Source organism: Mesoplodon densirostris, chromosome 4, assembly GCF_025265405.1.
Source record: "Mesoplodon densirostris isolate mMesDen1 chromosome 4, mMesDen1 primary haplotype, whole genome shotgun sequence".
In the NCBI taxonomy this organism is placed as follows: Eukaryota; Metazoa; Chordata; class Mammalia; order Artiodactyla; family Ziphiidae; genus Mesoplodon; species Mesoplodon densirostris.
The window spans coordinates 153675347-153692246 of NC_082664.1; the positions used below are offsets into that span (position 1 = coordinate 153675347).

Genomic DNA, 16900 nt, shown 5'->3' on the forward strand with positions numbered 1-16900 from the left:
CTAACGGGCCCTTCGAATTTCTTCAAAGTCCCTATGATATATAACTAAAGCTACATATTATTCTGTGGACAGAAGGTTGCCTTTCACACATCTAAGCTGTACAACTAAAATAAGCAACAGCTGCCCAATCTTGTGAGTCGATCATAAAATGTTCAAAGTTGGGACCGGTTGATGAAACTGACTGATGCACTGGGACACTTCTCTGTCCAAAGTTCCAGCTGACTTTCCGGAGCAGCTGTTTAATTTCCACAGATACATAATGCAATTATGGAAAAAGGGGAATTCAGAGATTAACCAAAGAGGGAATGCAGGCATCTCATAATTTTCAGTATGCCTTGAAATTATGCTGTCAATCCTAAAACTATGCAAGAGGTCAAGAACAAGAGTATGGAATATAAAAAGTATCCTGATAAAGGCTGCCAACACAACCATCGTGGGCCAAAAGAGATAACAGAAAAAATTATACTATGAATGATAGGAGAGTTTAAGACTCAAACTTTGTGACAGTGAAGAAGAAAACAGAATGAAGTGAGGGGATAAATGCAGCTACCATTGGTTAGCTATTTTATGGAAGCAACATTTATTATAGTGTTTCTTTTCTCCAAAAAGATGCTGCTTAATAGAGGGTGGTCTTTATAAGAGGAGGTATGTCATTGGTTTTACACTATGGTCATTTACTATGTGGTGAGCCCAGTCAATTTTGCCATAATGAAGAACAGTTTGTTGCTGAAGGCCACCCTGTCTCTCACTTTTTATTATTAATGTGATGCAAACTCTTCTAATGAAGGTAGAATACAGACTTTTTTTTAAATCAGTCAAATATGGACACTGTAAAGTCAACCTCTAGTACTACTAATAAACAACTGTTTAACTGAAAACCGTTACTCCTAAGCAGATCCTAAGCATTGTTTAACATGTTTAAGATTGGTGTCACTGACCACGCTTACCTGAGAAGAAAACACGTGATCAATTTAGGAAAACACTGAAAGTACACGTAATAACTCTACATCACTACTAGACATTTAAATTTCACAAAGAAAAAAGACAAAAGAACTGGGAGTAGGAACCAAACTGGGAGTAAAGATAACAGAGGCAAAGGAAGGCAAAGGACCAGATACAAGTGGCAGACTGGTGACGAGGAGGTAGATCTCACCAAATACATGGCCAAGGGTGCTGTCACTTCATGAAAACAGCAGGAGAAGGTGTGATGGAGCTGTGAAACTATGATTAACCTATCTAGAAACACAGATAACAATAAAACTAGAAGATAGAAAAGAGGAAATTTTTAATAATAAAAAGCAATGGAGCAAGAGATAAAGAGCATTCAAGAGAAAGTCCTTCAGAAGACAGGTAAAGAGGGTCCAACATATATATAACTGGAGGTCTCAGCAAACAGAAACACTAAAAACTATAATTCCTTAAGTTAAAAAAAAGACTTAAAATTAGGTATCAACTCAATTTTTTTTTTTTTTTTTTTGTGGTACGCGGGCCTCTCACTGTTGTGGCCTCCCCCGTTGCGGAGCACAGGCTCCGGAAGCGCAGGCTCCGGAAGCGCAGGCTCAGCGGCCATGGCTCACGGGCCCAGCCGCTCCGCGGCATGTGGGATCTTCCCAGACCGGGGCACGAACCCGTTTCCCCTGCATCGGCAGGCGGACTCTCAACCACTGCGCCACCAGGGAAGCCCCTCAACTCAATTTTTAAAATGGGTAAAGTAGTTGAATAGACATTTCTCCAAATAAGATATACAAATGGCCAACAACATGAAAAGATAGTCAACATCATTAACCATCAGGGAAATGCAAACTGAAGCCACAATGAGGTATCACCTCAAACCCATTAGAATGACTACAATAAATAAATAAATAAATAAGTAAATAACAAGTGTGGGCAAGGATGGGGAGACCTGGAATCCTGTGCACTGCACATGGGAATGTGACACGGTGCAGCCACTGTGGAAGCTGCATGGCTGTTCCTCAAAAAATTGAAAACAGAATTACCATATTACCCAGCAATTCCACTTGTGGGTATACACCCAAAAGAACTGAAAGGAGGGACTCAAAAAGATACCTGTACATCCATGTTCACAGCAGTATTATTCTCAACAGCCAAAAGGTGGAAACAACCCAAGTGTCCACTGATTGATGAACAGATAAACAAATGTGATCTATGCATACAATGGAATATTATTCAGCCTTAAAGAGGAAGGAAATTCTGACACCTGCTACAACGTGGATGAACCTTGAGGACATGATGCTAAGTGAAATAAGCCAGTAACAAAAATACAAATACTGTATGATTCCATTTATATGAGGTCCCTAGGAGAGTTAAATTCATAGAGACACAAAGTAGAATGGTGGTTGCCAGAGGCTGTGGGGGAGGAAGGAACAGGAAGTTGTATAGAACTTCAGGTTTGTAAAATGAAAAAGTCCTGGAGATTGGTTGCACACAGCCATGTGAATATACTTAACAAGACTGAAATGTACAGTTAGAAATGGTTAGGATGATACATTTTATATTATGTATATTTAACCACAATTTTTTAAAACTAAATTAAACTACATATCAAAAAGGCACATCATGTAGCTAAACACAGACACACACACACACACACACACACACACACACACAAACATACATGCAGCAGACCAGCCACACTAAGACATATTCCAGCAAAATCATTAAGGAAGAAAGGATAATGGTACTACAGAAGCACAAAAAGTTACGTCCAACGCTTTTATACTTTGGTTCTTTGGGGAAAAAAACTGTACCTTGATGCAAGTAAGAAAAGAGTTATATTTTTTATTGTAGGAGGTACATAAACGGGGATTTATTATATTACCCTCTATGTTCCTCTGCATGCTTGAAATATTTCATCACACATTCACACCTATTGGCTCCCATAACTGAAAAGGTCAGAGATTCATGCTGTCTTCAGGACAAGCTTGAACCAGGAGCTCAATGTCACCGGAGTCCCAATTCTTCTCTACCTTCTGCTTTGCAGCCTCATCCTGGGCCCCACAAAGAAATCCTCAAGCTTTTCTTTTATGGTGACTAAGTATCTGTGGTGGTTCCTAGTCTCAAACCACCGTTCCATAGCAAGCCAGAGCATTTCTTCTAGAAATTCCATTTAGGTCCTGGAATTCACTCTCTCACATTGACTGAAGTTGGGTTCCTGAAGCAATTGCTATGACAAGCCAGTGGGTACAATGATGAGTTTAAACTTACCAGGACCCACTCATGGAGTCAGAAGTGGGGTCAACCCTAAGAATGGCAAAGGGAAATGGAGATGAACAAAGGAGAAAGGGATTCCGTGAGGCACCTGCAGCATCTCTGACGGGGACCGTTGTCCTTGTGGTTGCTTCTCAGCCTCACAGACACTATCCCTCTGCTGACCCCTCTGGGACCCCCAGACATCATCAGACACACCTGTGTTTGCTGTGAGGACATACGAGGCCCCTGCTTTGCTACACATACATAGTAGCATTCATATAAAAAGCACAAGGTCCTTTAGAGATAGGAAAACTTTTATAATACTCACCTGAGGAAGACAAAACAAATTAGAAATAATTTTCCCTCACTTCCTCCTAATCCTGACCAAGAAAAAAAAAAAGAAGGGAAAGCCAGCACATAATTAAAATAGAGTTGAGAGTCAATGAACAAGTCCTACTCAAAGATGAGAGAGGCTGAAAACTTCCCCTGGGTACTCACACAATGAATACTCATTCATCTACTGCAAAAGCAACTCATCAATAATTTAACTCACTTAAGAAAGGATCTTTCCCATTATTTTATCTGGATGTTATCTTATCGTGATGTTTGGAAGTCTGACAGTTACCAAAGCAGATAAAAATACTAATGCTCTAAATGCTAAGATGATCATTAATAATACATTTGGACTGAAGCTTTCTTGATGACTTTTGCTTCCTTGTTCTTGCCATAAATTAGCTTTTTTAAAAAAAGCTAAAATCTAAAGCATTTGCAGGACTCTAAAACCACCAGAATGTAAGTGAACTAAGTCACAGAAAGACAAATATATGATATCACTTGTATGTGGAATCTAAAAAATGATACAAATGTACTTATTTACAAAACAGAAATAGACACACAGACATAGAAAACAAACTTATGGTTACCAAAGGGGAAAGAGGGGGAGGAAAATATTAGGAGTTTAGGATTAGCAGATACACACTACTGTATATAAATAGATAACCAACAAGGACCTACTGTATAACACAGGGAACTATAGTCAATATCTTATAATAACCTATAATGGAAAAGAATTTGCAAAAGAACGGATTTATGCACATGTATAACTGAATTGCTTCTGTACACCTGAAACCAACACAACATTGTAAATCAACTATACTTCAATAAAAATAATAATAGTAATAATAAAAACCCACTAGAATGTAAGCACACTCTATTTTTTTATTGGTAATATTATTTTTATTTATTTATTTATTTTAGGCTGTGCTGTGCAGTTTGGGGACTCCCAGCATTGCTTGATCACCCCTCCTACATCTGGACAATGTCCCCAAGGTAGAAGCAAGATCCTGCTGTGCAGGATCTAGTTCCCCGACCAGGGATCAAACCTGGCCCCCCTGCACTGGGAGCACAGGGTCTTAACCACTGGACCTCCAGAGAAGTCCCAGCACACTCTAATTTAAAACAAAATTCATCACCAAAAGTTAACCCACCTAATCATGATGTTCTTCGTGCTCATTTATCTTTCTCCAAGGCCCAACTGACAACAGACTCATTCATTCATTCAGGCGGCAAACATTTACTAAGTGTCTTACACATTCTGGAAGGGATCTGAAACACCACACTTCCTGAGCCCTTTTTCACAGATGAGGAAAATCAGGTCAAAGAGTGTAAGTGATCTGCCCACAGGCACGGAGCTAATAAACACGAGAAGTCACAGGAGCAATCACGTGTCCTCAACTCTGCCTGATGCCCTGGCCGTCCTGGCACGCCTCCTCCCTTGTGCCTCCAACTCGGTCCTCCCCCCGACAGAGAACACTACTATAGGAGGCGTTTTTCTCCAGTTTGGGGACTCCCAGCATTGCTTGATCACCCCTCCTACATCTGGACAATGTCCCTAAGGTAGAAGCAAGACCTCATCCAGCCCCCTTGCAGTTGGGCCTCAGGCTCGTGACTCAGCTTTGCCATCGGTGGGCACAACGGGGAGGCATCAGTGGCTGGTGGAGCTGCTGGCACTCGATCCCCAGCAAGCACGGTGTCTGTGCTGAGCGGTGGTCACAGAGCTGTCTTCACTTGTCACAGCCCAGTGCAGTGCTCCTGGCACTGGTCCTGGCTACATGGAGTTTTGCGAAATTGGCTACAAAAACGGACTCTGTTTTTTGCAACTAAGAACGCTGACTGACTGCTATTCCACCTATGTACTCAATTATCCAAATGCTCAACAGATATGCCTCAAAGCTCTATTCAAAGTAAAGGGAGCCTCTGCTCGGAACTTCACTATGCATCCCCAGTTCTCATCTACCTACCCAAGTCACAAACTTTAAAAAATATAAATGCTTCTTTTCTGTAAAAAGACAATGATGGAAAGAGAGAATGGGCTTGTGCCGAAATGCTCCTGTAGGCATATTTGGGGAACCGGTACTTCTTTGCTTTACCAAACAACCTTTATTAATCCTTTTATAAACAAAATGTCCCATTCATAATTGCAAAAACATTTTCCTTCGGTGCAAAAAGAGTTTTTTTGTTCACATTTTCAATAAACTTATATAGATCAAAAACAGACAGAGGGGGACTTCCCTGGTGGTCCCGTGGTTAAGACTTCACCTTCCAACGCAGGGGGTGTGGGTCCAGTACCTGGTCGGGGAGCTAAGATCCCACATGTCTCATGGTCATAAAAACAAAAAATAAAACAGAAGCAATACTGTAACAAATTCAATACAGACTTTAAAAACGGTCCACATCAAAAAAAATCTTAAAAAACAAAACAAAACAGTACATGTACTTTTAGCAACACGTACTGAATTGTCAAATGTCTCCTTACTTTAAAGAAAAGACATTCGGAAGATGGCACAGTGAAAACCAATACCAAATATCTTTCCCCCCAAATTTAACAACACAGCAAAGCTGGGACCAAGCCACCATCCGAGCTGCACAGCAAGTCCCCACAGCTCCGGCGCTGCCCTACTTGGAAGCAGGAAGCAAGCGAGAAGCAAGTTAATAAAATCCTGAACAACCTCACTAACAGCCACCAACTTCAGAGAGTAGCAGAAGGGAAACGGCTGATGCAACCTCCAGAGAATAAGGAGAATTTCCCCCAACACTTCTGTGTCATCCCAGAAATAGAAAAAAAATACTGTGACTCCCGCAGAGAGGAAAGCAAGACACTCTTTCCAAGGGTTACAGAAGGGGAATGTTTAAAAATGACATTGCAAAAGGAATCGTCTTCTCAGCTGGACAGGATGGAGGGGGGAAGACAAAGATGTCTAAGGGCCTTCATTTCCTCGTCTGTCTAAGATAGGGCCTAAAACTGGTAAACACAGAAAGAGTCTTCAACTTGGTATTTAAAGTTAAAATGTAACAACAATAACAACAACAACACAAAAACTAAAAATAAGAATATAAGAAACAAAACTCAGGAAATAGAAAATGTGATAATTTTTTCATTTTCATAGCAAGCAAACAACAGATATAATTTAAGAATTGCTAAACCATGAAGGAGAAGGTTATATCTAATAAATACACAGATTTAGACCAGTAACCACTGTAAAAACTAAAAGGAGGCTCTAAACCACCCAATGCACCAGGAGAAACACCACAAATACACATTCAGGTAACAAAAAAGGAGGAAAAGTGCAATTAAAAAATAAACGATATGGCAGCCAGGGTGATAGAATTCAGACCCAATGTATCTGTTTTATCCCAAAATGCAAGTGACACAGAATTAGGGTAACTGGCAAATGATAGGTTACATCTGGTAAGTAAAAGAGAATCAAATTTTAAGCACTATTAGAAATAGAGTATTAAGCAAATGGACAACTTAAAAATTTTTTAACTATCTTTTTTCCTATAATCAAACAAAAACAATCAAACAAAATCAGAAAACACTCAGGATAACACCTGAAAAGAAGGGCACTGCTGGGAACTCACTTAAGTAGACAAAGCAGAACCTTCAAGAAGAAAACTCAGGAAAACTCACAAACTCTTTCTTGGGGCACAAAGGAGAAAGTAAATGAAAAGTAACAGCGTGTTCTTGTAGAGGAGGGTTCAATACTGTCAAGTTATTGATTAATTCTCCCTAAATCATATCATAAATTCGCTACAAACCTACTAGAATACCAAGAGGATTTTGGAACTTGTTTTAGAACTTGACAAAATGATACTAATAGTAAATCTGAAAAATTAAACACATGAGAATGACCAGGTGCGACAGCCTTATATTTTCTAACACGGCCACTATCTCACCCACCTCACATGCTTTGTTGCGGCATGACCTTGCCGCTCCCCGCACCCAGAGCTGGGGCTCCGTCCCCTCCCCTGAAGGTGGACAGGCTTGTGACCACACAGGGGGTGACACCATGTGACTTCTGAGACAAGGCTGGAAAAGGCCATCAGCTTCCACTGGTGCTCCTGGGACGCCTGCTCTGAGGGGAGCAGCCATCGTGGAGGAGTCCAACCACCCTGAGACCACGGGCTGGAGAGGCCACGGGGAGGTACGTGGCCAAGCTCCCAGCCACCGGCCAGTGACAACCGCCAGCCTGAGTGAGGCAGCTGGACATCCAGCCCAGTCGAGCCTTCAGATGCCTGCAGCCCCGGCCGGTATCTGATGCAGTTAAGGTGAGGAGACCCGCTCCACAGAGTCCCTCCAACTTCCTCAGTGACAAAATCACGAGCAAAACAAAATACCTCTTTCCAGCTGCTACCTCTCGTGATAATGTGCTATGCAGCAACAGTAAATGGGATTGCAAGTAAGTTCTGTTAAAAAGAGAAAGAAAATGAGAAAGAAAAAAAAAAAAAAAGGAAGAACCAAGGGGGAAGGAGCACCATCACATTTTAACACATAGTGAATCAAAATCCATCCATTAATTCATTGAACAAATGCACATCAACTGTATACAGGTTCTCACAGGCCAGGCTTTACAGGCAGAGCAGTGTACAGAACCTTCGTCTTTATGGGGTTTCAATTTTAGTGAGACAGACAAACAAACAGAAATGAACAAAAATTAATCTCAGGTAATATTAAGTGCTCTGAAGGAAAATAAAAATCGGGATAAGAGAGTGGAAAGAGGACGGTCAGGGCAGGCCTCTGGGAGGAGGTGATGACAGAGCAGACCCCAGCGAAGGGTTTGGGGCTTTCCCACTTACTTGCTAGGTTTATGAACCATGCAGCCTGTTCTTGGGGCAATTTGCAAAATCTGCCTCAATCTAAAATGCATGGACCCCTCCACCTAGAAATCTGTTGGCTAGGAAACTCCCTACGAAGGTGCTTACCCAAGTCAGCATATACTTTCAAAGTAAGTTTTAACAGGAATGGAAATCACCAAAGTGTCAGATCAACAGGCGTTTATTAAATAAATGATGTTCTAGTCATTCAGCAGAGCACCACGAAGATTTAACAAGAAAGAAGTATGCTGAAAAACAAAGAGCCACATCGTTCAGTGACAGTAGAAGGCTGAGAACAGGGCACAGGGTATCTCTCCTTCTGACTCACCCAGGGACCGAAAGACGTCCTCTTCCTTGGAACACCTCTGGGGAAGGGAAGGAGACTTCAACCTCTCATTCTGTACCTTTCTGAGTCCCTTGAATTTTCTAACAAGATGCTGTACGCTTCCCTTTTGTTCTGTAAACACCCACAGCAGTTATCTGGGCCGTGGATACAACACATGTGACAGCTGGGGCCGTGTGACAGCTTCTCCCCAGAGAAGGAACTGAGGTTGCCATAGAGGCATGTCTCCTCTTCTGGGAGTCTTTATAGTCTCAAGAACTAACAGAATGATAGCTTTTAAGTAGAAAAGATTTAAGGAGAAAAGCACTCTAACAACAAAAGATGAAATGGTGCTAAAATACTCCCGTTCTCTTGATTATATGAAAACCTACAAAATCCTACTGCAGAGCCCAGGCGGTGAACACTGCTCTACGGAAAGGCAGCCCTTCCCCACTGTTCAGAGGACCCCTATCCCGGTGATCCGGCCCCCGACGTTCAGATCCCCCACCCTGCCCCGTTGGCACGTGCCAACCAGTTCAGACCTGGGAGAGAAGAGCTGTGGGCCAGGCCCTCCCGATGACCCTCCGAGGGCAGCCGCTTCTTCCCCCCCACCCCATCCCCTCTTTCCAGAGCTCGGCAGGACCTGGGTCTCCCTGAGCAAGTCAGACACACCCCTGGTGATACGCGGAACGATTCCTTATCCACCACTGCTCTGCCAACACCCTGCACTGCAGCCCCCAAATCTTCTGCACGTGTGGGATAGCTTCTCCCCAAAGAAAGAATCAAAATTCCCCAAGAACGGGCTTCCCTGGTGGCGCAGTGGTTGAGAGTCCGCCTGCCGATGCAGGGAACACGGGTTCGTGCCCCAGGCTGGGAAGATCCCACATGCCGCGGAGCGGCTGGGCCCGTGAGCCATGGCCGCTGAGCCTGCGCGTCCGGAGCCTGTGCTTCGCAACGGGAGAGGCCACAACAGTGAGAGGCCCGCGTACCGCACACACACACACACACACAAAATTCCCCAAGAACAGAGAAAATAAGTATTTCCCAACTCATTGGTTTATTCAGTATTTTCATCACCAGAAAACGTCAGGAACCAGTTTTTCCAAAAGTGGTGAAGACAAAACTTTACACTGAGCCTTGCCTGCAAGATCACTCGGGGTAACCCCCAACCCCCCGGCTGACTCGTTCGTGCAGGTGTCTGGCGCCCTGACCTCCTCAGATTTTCCTGTCTCCATCGTGATCTCCTCCTCCATTCAAGGGTCTCTGCCCTGAAGGGTTCTCTCCCCTGGCTTCAGCCCTACGCGGTCTCTACATACACAGACACCTGTAGCCCCAAGAATGTTCGGAAGTTCACCACTCCAAGTGTGACTCGGGGGGCCGGGCTGTGGTAGGGCGAGGACTGGGGCAGCCATCTCAGGCCCAGAGCCTCTGTCCCATGACCAAAGGGATGGACACTCTGCCCCTGGACACCTGGGTGTGCATGATACACAGTGTGGCCTTTCAAATGTGGCCTTTCAATGCCCACATGCAAATAACCCATCAAGAGCTAGCTTCACTCACTTAAAAAGAACACAAAAGTACAAGATGAGTCTTTCTACTGCTTGCGTGATGTGAGTTCTGGGAGGTTCCTCATGTCCAAACCTGGCAGCCCCTCCCCTCCCCCCCATGCCCCGCCCTTGTGTTGAGGGAGGGTCCCCAGCCAGGCTCCCTGCTTCCTGTATGGTGCCCCCACTGGGCTCCCGAGGGCTCTTTCAGGCCAACAGACTCAGATCAACACCACCTTCGGTGACCCTGACTTTGACTCGCAGGGAGCTGGGGTGGGGTTTTTGGTTTCTTGCTCTGAAAGCTCAGAGCCAGATGCAAACAGATCCACCCCATTCCTGGCCACTGGCTTCGCAGTCGGGTGGCAAAGGGTAGAGCAAGAGTGAGACCCGCTCCCATCCCCGGCCCCTCTCCCCACTCCAAGCCCTCCCTGCATCGATGCAATGAAGGGACCCGTTCCAGACTCCAGCCGGGATAAAGCAGCTGCCCTGGGGCGACGACCCATGTCTCCATGTGACACAGGGGAGGAGGGGCTGGCAGGACTTCTGGACGCCCACACCCACTCGACAGTCCACTCGACAGGCAGTGTGCAGTGCTCACTCGGGACCGAGGGGGAATACATCACTCCTTGTTGAAGGGTCTGCAACGTGAGCCCACCTCAGTGACCCTGCTCCACTGCCAGGACCCTGGGGCAGGAGCCGGGCCCTCTGCAAGCTCCCCTGGATGTCCGGGTTCCCGCGCTGCCCCCTTGCCAGAGCACCGGGGTCACAGACCTGCCCCGATGCCCAGAAACCTGTGCCCACTGCTCTCACTTATCTTAGAAGGTTACACTGTTTACATTCTCCGGTGAGCTTAATGAGTAAAATGACCATTTTCTATATACTTACCAACCTATAGCAGAGTATGGCTTGGAAACAGCACTCAGATCCAATCCCCACTGTCCACAAATGAGAAAAACGATGCTCAGAGAAGGTGAAGAATTAGCCAAGTCTTTCTTCAGTCAGTCCACAGACTTTTTCTTAATTATTAAAAAAAAAATTTAATAGAAGTATAGTTGATTTATAATGTTGTGTTAGTTTCTGGTGTACAGCACAGTGATTCTGTTTATATATACATAATATATATATAAATAATCTTTTTCAGATTCTCTTCCATTATAGGTTATTTTAAGATACTGAGTATAGCTCCCTGTGCTACACAGAAGCTCCTTGTTGTTTACCTATTTTATACACAGTAGTGTGTATCCACTAAACCCAAACTCCTAATTTATCTAGTTCTTAAAGGCTGGGTTGGTCCAAACCACCCCGGAACTCATGTGACATTTCACATCTGCATTTTTCAAGATGACTCTGGCCAATGTGTGAGGGGCAGACGGGGGGACAAGAGTGGACGTGAGAAGCCAGGTAGGGGCCATGGGAATGATCTGGAAAAGAGACACACATGGGGGACAGACATAGATACTTGAGAGGAAGAGTCAACAGGACTCAGGGACCGACAAGACGCGGGTTAGCTGCTTTGAGGAACCGGGTGAGTGGGGAGTGGGGAGTGGTGAAAGCACCCCCGAGACCCAGGAAAAGACACCTGCATGGAGGGAGGATGAGGAACTCGGGTGGGGACTCCCGAATTTGGTGCTGAGACTCGTCCAAGTGGAGATGGGAAGCGGGCAGTGGGTGTCTCAGAGGAGGGAGAGAACGGTCTCAAGTGCGAAGAACTCTGTGAGTGAACCAGGCGCCCACTGGTGCAGGGAGACAGGAGCCCCCCTGGGAGGTGTAGCCCACCCGGGCGTATCCCCATCCTGCAGGGTCAGCCCTGCCCTCGGCGAGTCTGTGGCAGAGGTGGACCTCAGGGGACGAGGCAATGTCACCAACCCCGGCGAGCACAGTACTGGCCCTGTTGCCTCTGCCCCCACCTCACCTCATCCTGGGGGGTGGTCCTGAGGATCCTGAGCCTGGGCCACGGTCTGCACAGCCCCCGCTGCGGACGCTCTGACCTATCATCTCATCTAGGGGCGTCTCTCTGCCTCCACGGAGGGGCCCTCACTCTGAGCTTCCTTTGACACGCCTCACATGTACACAGAAACCTCCAGACGTCTTTATCCCACACACGGGCCACGGGAAATCTCGGGCCCAATCATTTAGATGAGAGGTCAGCAAACCGTGGCCCGTGGGTCAAACCTGGCCTGCTGTGTTTTTGTGAACAAAGTTTTGTTGGGACACAACTACACCCATTCACTTACGAAGTGGGTAGGGCTGCTTTCACATTGCAGTGGCAGAGTGGAGTCCTTGCAGTGGAGATCACCCCGCCCACAAGGCCTGAAATACCTACTGCCCTGGACAGAAAGGTTTCCTACCCTGGTCTAGGACACTTGCTTCCCCAGCGATGCCTTGTGGCTCCTGCATCAGACTGCAAAGCATGAAGGGTGAAAGGGCTCCAGCAGCCCTCCGAGAGGGGGGTCTCATCCACCCACATGGCGTCTGCCATGTGCAGTGGGGTGAGATGCCAATGTGCTGTGTCCCTTCTCGGGGACCCTTTCTCCTTAATTTCAAAAAGAATCTTTTAATTGTTCAAAATTGCACAAAACATCACACTATGGTAATACTGAGTCACTGGGGTTACTCTACAATAGATGAACGGCATACCGTTTCCAGAAACGAGAAATCAAAGGGCACTCGGGTAAAGGGACGGGGGGTGGGTGAGGGAACAATAGGACCAGGTGATGGGCTCCAAAGTGACTAAACGTGATGTTTCCACAGCAAAATACACTAGAAAACAACAAACCAGAGGCCAGAGGGAGCCGGTAGGGGGCAGGGGTTGCAGAGGCTGGGGTCCCCGCAGCCACAGCTGCGTCTCCAGGGCAGAAGAAGGGGCTTTGAAAAGATTGGCTGCTCAGGGACCCAAGTAGCCTCTTCGCTCCAGCTTCTCAGGGTTCTTCTCTTACCCCCAGAGGGCTTTCTGCCTCCCCCTCCTGACGGCGTCCTGCTGGATGGAAAAACCCTTCCACGTGTCCTCCGTTTACCAACACAGTGCTTAAGACTCAAACAATCTTCAGGCCTTTAAGCTTTGCTCTCAGTAGATAAAGGAACGCTCCCAGCACTGAGAGATTCCTTTTCTCTCGTAACAAAGCCTGGTTTTCATGACTGTTGTCTCTCCAAAGATTCAAGGAAGTCGGTGTTGGGACTCAAAGCTGAGGAAGGAGTTCTCTGTTCTAAAGGGTACCTTCTCTTACCCTAAAGCCATAAATGTCCTCGAATGAATGGGTGAAAGAGCTGCAGGGTAACATGGTTTACAGGAAGTTTAAAAATGGGTCCCTTTAAATTCTCAGAAATATTGTTCTTGCAATAACTAGAGTGAGGGCCAGAAAGGTGACACCAGGCAGTGGAAAGAGGGGTGCAATGCAACTTGGGGAGCTAGCCCAGGATGCAAGGGAGGCGGCTCTGCCATCCAGTCCCAGACTGTGTGAGCTGCTCCCCCTGAAGTTCTCTGCCAAGGCAGCTAATCTGGGTGCCAGAGAAGAAAAAGGAGACCACTGAAAAATATGAAAAAAAGTTAGGCTCAGTTAATGGTGAAGGTACCGGAGGGAAGATGCTGGATCAGTGTATATGTGAGAGAAGGCTTTGGAGATGAGCCCCCGGACCACAGGTCCCAAGGGCAAAAGCAAGACACGGGACCCAAAGAGCAGGTGACTACAGTCTGTCTGCAGAACTACAGATGGGCCTCACACCCCCAGACCCCCTGCCCTCAACCCAGACTTACAGCACTGGTGTAGGCTCTCAGGCAGAAACCAAAAGAATGCTGTACGCACCAAAGAAATGAGCTTCCTGCCTCGCCTGCTTCCAAAGCGAGAATTCACATCCCAGAGCAGACGCTCTCTCAAGCACATGGGAGGAGAGTTCCCACCCAACATCCAAAGGTGAAGCTGCCAGGTGACCTGCTTTTACCCACACCTAGACAGAGCGAGGTCAAGCCCCTGTTCAATGGGTAGGACAGGAAAGTCAAGGAAAACATGCCAAGCACTGCTATGAATCAGCTAGGCCCTCAATGATAAACCCCAAAGGACACCAAGAACAATCAGACCATTAGAGAAAATCAAACCCACAGAAGAGGCAGATTCAGAAGAAAAAAATAGAAAAATGCTAGAGCAAACAATTCAAGAATAAGAAGAAGCCTTCTTGACTTAATTAGTACCCTCAGGCAGAAATGGAAAATAATGCAAACAGAAAATAAGAGGAATACTAAGAAAAATTAGCAGAAAAGATGAAAGACAGCATCACAATTAATTATGGTTACTGTATCAATACAGGGTTCATCTCCCCCGGGGTGGTTACTACCCTGTGCTGGTGTCCAGAGAGGCTTGGCACCAGGGTGCAGACAGTTAGCCAAATCAGAATGAAATGCAGAAACTTGCAACTGATGTTGACCCATGCTGGGGTCCCAAACAGAGCAGGGGCAACCTACACCACTTTGTCAGATGGTTTATAGAAAATGTTTGCACCTGTTCTCTAGGTTTTTGTTTTTGAACCTGGTAGCCTCGTTTTGGCTCTGTAATCAGAAGGAGAGAAAAGACCCCTTCTCAGATGAGACAGTTGCTCTCAAACATCTTGGCGCTTCACAATTCGAAGTGCGTCCTGTGTGGCAGAGGAAGGCCCCTGGCTGGGGGGTGGGGGGTCCAACTTCTGTGATATCTGCTTGCCTTGCCCTTCAGAAAAGCCTTGGGATTGACACGTACACACTACTACACTTAAAATGGGTAACCAACAAGGACCTACTATAGCACAGGGGACTCTGCTCAATATTATGTAACAACCTAAATGGGAAAAGAATTTGAAAAAGAATAGATATGTGTGTTTGTATAACTAAATCACTTTGCTGTACACCTGGAACTAATACAACATTGTTAATCAACTATGTTCCAATATAAAATAAAAATTAAAAGAAAAAAGAAAAGGCTTACTCAAGTGCAGCCTGCAGACCCCCAGGGAGTCCTTTCCACTGGCCAACACTGCTGCTGCTGCAATTATTTTTTTTAATTTAAAATTTCAATACCTGGTCCAGAAGGTGAAGCTGAAGAAATCTCTCAGAGGATAAAGTAAAAAGTAGTGTCATGGCAAATAGGAGAGAAAAGTTAAGATGCCCAGAAGATGAACCCAGGAGGTCAAACAGCCAACAAACAGGAGTTCTGAGAAAATAGAAATGAGGAAATAATCGAAGAAAAATATTTCCAGTATCAAAGAAGGGACACACTGAGTGCCTAAGTCCCTTCACAAAATACTGTGAAATAATCAGGACACCAAGAATCAAGAGTTGACCCTAGAAGCTCCCAGAAAGGAAAAACAGGCTAGGTCACCAATGAAAGAAGATGAATCAACACAGGATCAGACCTCTCGTCAGTGACAACTGATATGAAGACAATGGCGTACCTGCCACCAAAGAAGTAACAACAGGGGACTTCCCTGGCAGTCCAGCGGTTAAGACTTCACCTTCCATTGCAGAGGGTGCAGGTTCAATCCCTGGTCAGGGAGCTAAGAGCCCACAAGCCCTCCGGCCAAAAAATGAAAATATTAAACAGAAGCAATATTGTAACAAATTCAATAAAGACTCTAAAAATGGTCCACATCAAAAAAAAAATCTTAAAAAAAAAAGTAACAACAAAAAGGTTGAAAATATTTAACTCCAAGTAATGGGGAAGGCGGGAGATAAGGGTTCGATTTAGCACTTCGATTTGCACCCTTCCATGCTGTTTTAATTTTAATTTCCATGAAATTAAGTCAATAATACTTTTATCATCATCATCACAATCACCATCAAAAAACATAGAGAGATACATTGCGTACTTTCACCAGAATATGTGATATCACCGCTCTTTCTCTTAAACTCTGATTTTATGCCTCTCACCTGAGAGGCACACCATCTGGACCACAGGTAACAGCCACAGGTGTAACTCCTGAAGTCACCAGGCAGGTGCCTTGCTTAGGGGCTTTCTGGTTTTTTGTTTCATTTTCTTTTGGTTTTTGTTATTCTTTATACAGAAAAAAGATAAAGCATCATATATATATACACACACATACATATATATGTATTATATTTACACATTCTCTTTTTTCAAAGAGAAAGTCAATCCTGAGAAGCTATTTACCACTAGTTATGACAGATTCCAGCTCTGTTAACCCACTCACACCTCTTGGGTGTTATTTCCTCATCTTTAAAAGGGTCAGCTCTGAGCCTCACACGCTGCCTCGGCACCAAAAGGCAATGACAAGCATGGAGAGAGGCCCCGGGGACACCAACGCTGAATTTAATGAATTGGCAGGTGAGAAGCAGATGCTTTGACTTTTTCTGAGACTGGGTCAAATGTTAGTTTCTACAAAGGCAGTGTCCCTTAGTGAACAGTTGTAAAGAGCTCTGTGGGGTATAACTGAAAAAAAAAAGATGTATTCTTTTTTAAATCACAAGATTCTGATGAGTATATGCTCTTTATTATATGTATTATACTTAATATACATATATAGTATATGCTGCTTATTAACATGTTAAACAGGGACCATTCTCAGAGTCCTTTCAAATTCTGAGGGTTCCAAAAATGTATTTCAAAATCACTATTTGTATCACTATCAAAGCCATTAGCTACAATTTCTCATTACAGATGAGAAACAACACTCATCATTACGTCACATC

At 45.0% G+C, this 16900-nt stretch overlaps 1 protein-coding gene across 1 annotated transcript in view; it reads right to left on the reverse strand.

Annotated features, from left to right (window-relative positions):
• Positions 1–16900, reverse strand: part of ENTREP2 (endosomal transmembrane epsin interactor 2) — a 377851-nt gene that overhangs the window by 344659 nt on the left and 16292 nt on the right. The window lies entirely within an intron of this gene.